This window comes from Panthera onca, chromosome D1 (assembly GCF_046562875.1).
Source record: "Panthera onca isolate mPanOnc1 chromosome D1, mPanOnc1 haplotype 2, whole genome shotgun sequence".
Taxonomy (NCBI): Eukaryota; Metazoa; Chordata; class Mammalia; order Carnivora; family Felidae; genus Panthera; species Panthera onca.
Genome location: NC_138348.1, coordinates 68948163 through 68955568, shown reverse-complemented (window position 1 = coordinate 68955568; position 7406 = coordinate 68948163). Strand labels below are relative to the sequence as shown.

Below are 7406 nucleotides of genomic sequence, written 5' to 3'. Positions count from 1 at the left end.
ATGTGTGTGTGTACATATATGTGTGTATATATACACATATATACACATATATATATACACACACACACATATATACATATATATATATATATACACTCAAACACATATATGTACACACACACACACACACACACACACTGGGATATTACTCAGCTATAAAAAAAAAATGAAATCTTGCCATTTGTAATGACATGGAAGGAGCTAGAGAGTATAATGTTAAGCAAAATAAGTTAGTCAACAAAAGACAAATACCATATGATTTCACTCATATGTATAATTTAAGAAACAAAACAAATGACCAAGGAGGGGGAAGAAGAGAGAGAGAAACCAAGAAATAGACTCTTAATTATAAAGAACAATCTGATGATTATCAGAGGGGAGATGGGTAGGGGGATGTGTGAAACTGGTGATGGAGATTAAGGAGTGCACTTGTTGTGATGAGTACCAGGTGTTATATGTAAGTGTAGAATCACTTATCTGCACACCTGAAACTAATATTTCACTGTGTATTAACTAACTGGAATTAAAATAAAAACTTAAAATGTCAAAAAAAAAATGCAGACTCTTAACTACAGAGAACAAACTGATGGTTTCCAGAGGGGAGGTTAGTGGAGAGATGGGTGAAATAAGTGATGGGGATTAAAGGTCCACTTATCATGATGAGCATTGTGTAATGTATTACTGAATCACAATATTGTATACCTGAAATTAATATAACACTGTATGCTAACTATACTGTAATTAAAAATTTTAAAGAAGAAAAGAAAATACCAGGCCCACCTGGCTTTAATGGTGAATTCTTCCAAATATTTACAGCAGAAATAATACCAAATTTACACAATCTCTTCCAGAGAACAGAAAAAAAAGAGGGAACACTTCTAAGCTCAGTTTTTAAAAGCAGCAAAACATTGATACCAAAACCTAAAAACAGAAAAAGAAAAATTACAAAAAGAACAATTATAAGCCAGCATCTCCCTTGGGAGTGGGGGGACAGTATCTCCTTTGACTATGGATGTAAAAATCCTTTATAAATATCAATAAATAGGATTCCAGGGATATAAAAAAAAAAACAAAAAACAACTCATGATACATCTTAAGCAAGAGTGGCTTATTCCAGAAATAAAAGGATAGTTTAACATTTAAAAATTCCATCAGTGTGATTAACATTAACAGAATAAAAAAATGGTGAGAAAGTACAATCATTAGAATAGGTGAAGAAAGCACATTTGATAAAACCAAATATACTTTTCATGATTTTAGAAAAAAAATCAACAAAGTAGAAATGAAGAAAACATCCTTGATCTTAAAAAGATTACCTACTAATAAACCCTATAGCTACATCATTAGCAACGGTGAAATAGGCACAGCTTTCTCCCCAGGGTCAAAGACAGGATGAGGATATCCACAACCATGTATTCACCATTGTGCTAAAGGCCCTAGACAGTGCTATAAAATCAGAAAGGGAAACAAAAGGCATAACATTCAAAACAAAAGTAAGATGTTTTTCATTTATATATTGTAAGATATATGTTTATATCATATATATGATTGCAAAGAATATTTATATTATATGTATATGATTGTAAAGGCAGAAATCCAAAAATACATCAACTACTAGAATCAATAAGTGAAGCTTATTGATAAGCTCTCTAGATATAAGGTCAACACATTTTAAAAAATCATATTTCTATATACCAGCAAAAAACAATCAGAAAATTTAAATTAAATTTAAATTAAATTTTTAAAAATATCCCTTACAGCAGAATAAAAATATCTGGGAAAAAATTTAAGAAAAATTACATAAGGCTAATATTGAAAACTATAAAATATTGCGAGTTCATACTATAGAGAGTAATTAAAAATGACCTAAATAAATGCAGAGCTATCTATCATGTTTATGAATCAAAAGCATGAATATTGTGATGTCAGTTTCTCCCAATTTGATGTGTAGATTCAGTGCAAACCCAATCAAAAGTCCAGCAGGAATATTTGGTGGATACTGACAGGCTGAATCTCAGGTTTATATGGAAATACAAAGAACCTAAAATAGCCATGACAATCTTAAAGACGAAAAAGTTGGAAGACTTATACTATCAGAATTCAAGACTTGCACAATTAAGACTGGTGTGTTGGTACAAGGATAGACAAACACCAATGTAACAAATCAGAGTCTATAAATGCACCTCTACATACAGACTCACTTGGTTTATAACAAAAGTATCAGTACAATTCGGCAGGGAAATAATAGTCTTTTTCATTAGATGGTGCTTCAAAAATTACAAATTCATACAGAAAAAACAGTAAACCCTACCTTACATCAAACCCAAAAATTAATTCAAGGTGGATCACAGACCTTAATGTAAAAATAAATCTCTAGAAGAAAACAAAGGAAAGTAATTTCACAACTTTGGGGTAGGCAAAGATTCCTTAAACATGACAAAAAAAAGTGCTAACTTTAAAAGACAAAGTTGATAAATTTGACTTCATTAAACTCAGAACTTCTATTATCAAAACACATCAGGAAATTGAATAGGCAAATTACAAACTGAGAGAATATGTTTGTAGTCTGTATGTCTGATACATCTGATAAAGGATTGTATCCATGATATACAAAAGGTAAAAAAGGAAACTAAACATACATGTACCTTATAATGCAGCAATTCCACTTCTAAGTATATCCTCCCCAAAATAACATATTGAGTGTGTGTGTCTATAAAAATTTGTTCAGGAATGTTTATAGCAGCTTTATTTCTAATAGTCAAAAACTAGCAATATTCTGAACATCATCCATCAAAAGGTAAATGGGGGGTGGGGGGGCGCGTCTGGGTGGCTCAGTTGGTTGAGCGGCTTCGGCTCAGGTCATGATCTCATGGTTCATGGGTTTGAGCCCCGCATTGGGTTCTGTGCTGACAGCTCAGAGCCTGGAGCCTGTTTCAGATTCTGTGTCTCCCTCTTTCTCTGCCCCTCCTCCACTCACGCTCTCTGTGTCTCCAAAATAAATAAATATTAAAAAAAAAAAAATTTTTTAAGGTAAATGGGGGGCAACTGGGTGGCTTAGTCGGTTAAGTGTCCAACTCTTGATTTTGGCTTAGGTCATGATTTCACACTTCATGAGATCAAGCCCCATGTTGGGCTCTGTGCTGACAGCATGGAATTTGCCTGGGATTCTCCCTCTCTCTCCTTCTTTTTCTGCCCCTCTCCCACTCACACTCACCCTCTCTCTAAAAAAATAAATAAATAAATGGATAAACAAATTGTGGTATATTCATACAATGGAACATGACACAATAATAAAAAAAGAATAAACTACTGAAATATACAACATAGATAAATCTCCAAAATATTATCCAAAAGATGATTTGCATTTATCTAAAAGATTATAAATGCAAAAGTACAACCTACAGATTACATTTATATAAAACTCAAGAACCAGCAAACTAATTTATGTGACAGTAGTCAAAAAAGTTACCTCTGGGAGATGGGATATCAACTGGGAGGTAATAAAAGAGACTTCCCTCAGGGGCTAAAGATGTTCTGTATCTTGACCTGCGTAGTGATTACACAAGCATATAACATCTGTAAAAATACACACATGCTGAAGAAGGGAGCAGGATGGTGGTGCTGGGCAGTGACAGCGAAGAGGACTTGGTCAGCTATGGGATGGACCTGGAGCCGCTACAAGGTGAAAGACCAAAGAAACCAATTCCTCTTCAGGATCAGACTGTCAGAGATGAAAAAGGAAGGTATAAACAGTTTCATGGGGCCTTTAGCGGAGGTTTCTCTGCTGGGTACTTCAACATTGTTGGCTCAAAAGAAGGATGGACGCCCTCTTCCTTCATGTCTTCATGACAGAACAGAGCAGACAAATCTGTTCTTGATCCTGAAGACTTTATAGATGAAGAGGATCTTACTGAATTTGGGATACCACCTAAAGCGATTGTCACCATGGATGATTTTGCTTCCGAAACCAAAGATAGAATATGAGAAAAGGCCAGGCAGTTAGCAACTGCTACTCCCCTATTCCTGGAGCTACTCTGCTTGATGACCTCATAACACCAACAAAATTATGTACTGGTTTTGAATTGCTAAGAAAAATGGGTTGGAAGGAAGGACAAGGAATTGGCTCTCGAGTAAAGAGAAGACCTCACTGACAAATACCTGATCCTGGAGTAAAAATCTATGGCTGTGCATTACCCCCTGGAGGTTCTGAAGGATCTGAGGATGAAGACAATGACTATGTGCCTGAAAATGTGACCTCTGCACCCAAAGACATCACACCTGTGGATTTCACACCTAAAGATAACGTGCATGGATTGGCTTACAAGGGCCTGGATCCCCACCAAGCATTGTTTGGAACCTCGGGAAAACATTTTAATCTTTTCAGTGCGGGACCTGAGGGAGCCAGCAATCTCCTTGGAGAGACTGAAGTGAATAAAGGAAGAAAACTGGGAATTTCAGGCCAGGCTTTTGGTGTTGGTGCCCTGGGAAGAGGAAGATGATGACATCTATGCCACAGAAACTTTATCCAAATATGACACCATTTTGAAAGATGAGGAGCCTGGAGATGGACTCTATGGCTGGACAGCACCCAGGCAGTATAGAAGTCAGAAAGAATCAAAGAAAGATCTTCGATACATTAGCAAAATTTTGGATGGATTTTCCCTGGCTTCTAAACCTTTATCTTCTAAAAACACTTCCCCACCACTTGAATCGCCAAGAGACTATCAACCGGTACATTATTTCAGACCTGTGGTAGCTGAAACCTTAGAGAACACCCACTTAATTCAGGTATTGTCAGAGTCAGCTGGAAAGCCAATGCTTAACCCAGGGACACACAGTAGGCATCAACTGAATGCCTCCAAGTGGGTGGAGTTGCTGGGAGAAACACCCATTCAAGGTTCATCTACTTCAGTGTTAGAGTTTCTGTCCCAAAAAGATAAAGAGAGAATCAAAGAAATGAAGCATGTAACTGACCTTAAAGCAGCTCAACTCAAGGCCAGGAGTCTGGCCCAGAAGGCCTCAAGCAACAGACCCCAGCCCTCCTCTCTGGATGTTGGGCCCTGCTCATGGCACATGGCATTGAGTGGTAGGACAGCCGCCACAAGAGCCAGCAACTTCAAACCTTTCGTGAAGATCCAGAAAAACAAAAACTATAAGAAGAGTTTTTAGTAAATAGGAAATGGGAATCTAATTTAATAAATAGGAATCTTCCAGAAAGATGCCCTGGAACGTTGTCTGAACCCCAGTATGACAGAATGGGGGCGAGGCCACGAGCGGGATAAGTTTGCTTGGGCAGCCCTGCTGTATGTGTCTTCCCATTTGACCTTGTCCTCCAGGTTCATGCATGCCAAGGAGGAGGACGATTCAGATCAAGTGGAAGTCCCTCAAGACCAAGAGAATGATGTCAATGACAAGCAGTCAGCTGTGAAGCTGAAGCCATTCGGGAAGCTTACCCGAGACACATCTGAGTGGCATCCTGACAAGCTTCTGTGTAAGAGGTTTCATGTCCCTGACCCTTATCCAGATTCAACTTTGGTTGGCTTACCAAGAGTGAAATGTGACAAATTCTCAGTCTTCAACTTTCTGACACTCCCAGAGACCACTTCCTCACCTACAACTCAAGCAGCAAGTGAAAAAGGGCCGCAACACTGAGGTCCCGACAAATCACAAAAACCATCAAGATGGGATACATCTAAACAAGAAAAGAAAAAAGATCCCATTAGTGAATTTTTAAGTTTGGCTAGATCAAAAGTTGGTCCACCTAAACAAGAGTCCAGCTCTTTAGTAATCAAAGAGGAAGAGCATGTGATGGAATCACTCTCAAATAAGAATGTAAGCAAAGGTGTGGATTCACAGACTGAAGGAGAAGGGAGCCGCCCATCCATGGACTTATTTAAGGCCATCTTTGCCAGCTCCTCCGATGAGAAGTCCTCATCCTCTTAGGATGAGCAAGGCGACAATGAGGATGATCAGGTGGGTACCAGGGAGGCTGACTTCAAAAGCTCCCAAGAGACTGACTGAATGGAAACATAATCCATGGCACATGCTAGTGAGCTGGCAGCCCTCCAGGAGCCCGCACCTTCCTTTCTGATACAAAAGATGCAGATAGATGAAAGAGAAGTGTTCAGCCCACAACTACGTCCCATCTTCTGGCCCAATGTTCATCAGAAACTTGAGGCGCCTCAGAAAGAGAAACATAAAAAAAAAAAAAAAAGAAAGAAAGAAAGAAAAACAGAAGACCAAGAAAGAGCACAGATGGAGGAAAGAGAAGAAAAAGAAACACCGGAAGCACAAATACAAAGTCAAGCAAAAGAATAAAAATTCGGAGAAGAGCAGTAGTTCTGAGAGTACCAACAGCAGTGACAGCCCGAGTGGTGAAGAAGGGACTGTAGACCTGTCACCCCACGAACTGCTGAGAAGGCTGAAAAGTCTTCCACTAAGGCGGCAGTAATTGAATTCTGCCCTGGCCTGTCCCAGTACCAGATATTCTCCATGATGGAAGCTCATTGATTGCTAAGTTAATACATTGAACAGTTTGTATTTATATGTAAATTCATGCTATAAAATAATTTTTAAAACCTTGACATTTCAAAGGCTGCTTTGGAAGGTTGCAGAAATTGATTTCTATTTTTAACCTCAGTGTCAGAGGAAATAATTCAGACTGTACAGTTTAATTAAAATGGAATTTTTCTAAAAAAATACATACATGCTTAAGATTTATCTTACTACATGCAAATTAAACTCTAATTTTAAAAAAGTATGGACCAGCAGTTTACATATTATTTGGCACGTTGCATTCACAAGCTCTGTGCACCACACTCTTTGGTATCAGGGCATTTAAAAATGAAATCTTCTTGGGGCGCCTGGGTGGCTCAGTCGGTTAGACGTCTGACTTCGGCCCAGGTCACGATCTCACGGTCCCTGAGTTCGAGCCCCGCGTCGGGCTCTGGGCTGATGGCTCAGAGCCTGGAGCCTGCTTCTGATTCTGTGTCTCCCTCTCTCTCTGCCCCTCCCCCGTTCATGCTCTGTCTCTCTCTGTCTCAAAAATAAATAAACGTTAAAAAAAAAAATTAAAAAAAAAAATGAAATCTTCTTAACCTATTAGAAACACCACATAGAATAGTGGCTGAGTTTGGGTTTGAGAGTCAATCCTTCAACAAAAATTTGCTCAGCTCCTTATTATGTGCCAGGCTGTATTATGCATAGTGTTATAATAAACAGTAAGTAATATAGCCAAGAGCTCAAACTCACAGGAATCAGAGTCTAGTGGGAGATACAAATGACAAAATTTAAATAATGTAATAGTAAGTACTACAATGAAAAATAAGCCGGGACAATTGAACACAGGGTGAGGCAGCTATTTGGAAAGTATTCTCTGAGATTACATTCGAACAGAGGCCTGCATG

At 38.4% G+C, this 7406-nt stretch overlaps 1 pseudogene; it reads left to right on the top strand.

Annotated features, from left to right (window-relative positions):
- Positions 1-3612: 3612 nt before the first annotated feature.
- Positions 3613-6661, top strand: LOC132661184 (G patch domain-containing protein 1 pseudogene; annotated as a pseudogene).
- Positions 6662-7406: the final 745 nt, after the last annotated feature.